Raw genomic sequence first — 1,349 nt, forward strand, 5'->3', positions numbered from 1 at the left:
ATTCTGTTGTATTGTACTCTTCCAAGTGCATAGTACAGTGCTCTGCACATAGTAATCGCTCAATAAATATAACTGAATGATTGATTTCCCTGATCTCTTTATACAGCCCAGGTAACCTTTTAAGTCTACCTGGCTCTCATCACTTCTGTGCCAGGCTCTTCACTCATATGGTTATACCAGTGTGAATGTCCTTTTCATCAAATCTGTCAGGCCACAGTCCTCCCCATAACCAAATCCCTCTCAAATCCCACCTTCTTCTGGATGCCTTTCCTGATTAATTTCTAGGATTCTAGGTCCTATAAACTCTTCAACTGTCCCTTATATGTATGAACCTAATTATACTCACCTTCAGCACTTGTATATATACATATATATATATATATATATATAATATATATACAATATATATATACAAGTATATATATGCACCACCTGTCAGGGTTGCACCTGGAGAGTTTCCAGTACTCTACCAGTTTCAATTATGGGAGGGAGATTCCAGCAGAGGCCTATCCATTCCATTCCTAGCTTGAGCAATGGCTAGTGAGTAGAAGGCAATCTGATACAAGTCAAAACTCACCGGCGTGGAAGGGAATCGATGGTGGAGACTCATGTTTACTGCGTTGAAGGAATCAGTGGTAAACCGCTTCTGTATTTTTACCAAGAAAGCCATTTGGATCCACTCCCAGAACGATTGCAGATGGAGTTGGGGCGTTCTGGGTGACGTTTGTCCTTGGCGTTGCAATGGGTCGGACACGACTCGACAGCATAGGTCAACAAACAATATATATACACACCATGTTAAAGAGTAAGTTCTTTGGAGGCAGGAAATGCATTACTTGCTTATTTTCTACAACCCAAACAGTAGAGTGTACTGCACATTTGAGTACTTAATAAATGATATTACTAATACTGTTACTACTCTCCAATTGTATTATCTATTTCTTATGTGAGATGTAGTACCAGTACGGACTCACTAAATACCACTGTTTGAAATTAAAGTACTGGATAATATGTTAAGGAATATCATCATTTGTCCCCTCAAGTTTTTTTTTTTTTAATAGACTTTCCAGGAATTTTTAAGTATGAGATGACATAAGGGTTAGAATGAAAATAGAATTAAAATATTAATTAGATGGAAACTTTACAATAGCTTTAGGAATTATCATTAACTTTATCATTTAGCAGCTATAAAAATTCATCTTTTTATTCCTATTCATTACTCTCGTCAGGATTTCTTTCAAGAATCTTGGTTAAGATCAAGTACATTTGGTGAAGAAAAATACTACAATTACATTGTTATGCGTTTTTAAACGATTCTTTATAGATTTCACTCTGCACGTCTAAATGCC

The 1,349-nt window shown here is 36.3% G+C and overlaps 1 non-coding gene across 1 annotated transcript; it reads left to right on the forward strand.

The window, feature by feature from the left end:
• The first annotated feature begins 429 nt into the window (after positions 1-429).
• Positions 430-567, forward strand: LOC119938860. The gene has a single exon (XR_005454557.1). It is a non-coding gene; the product is annotated as a small nucleolar RNA SNORA7 (small nucleolar RNA).
• The last annotated feature ends 782 nt before the right edge of the window (positions 568-1,349 follow it).

This window comes from Tachyglossus aculeatus, chromosome 16, assembly GCF_015852505.1.
Source record: "Tachyglossus aculeatus isolate mTacAcu1 chromosome 16, mTacAcu1.pri, whole genome shotgun sequence".
Lineage (NCBI taxonomy): Eukaryota > Metazoa > Chordata > Mammalia > Monotremata > Tachyglossidae > Tachyglossus > Tachyglossus aculeatus.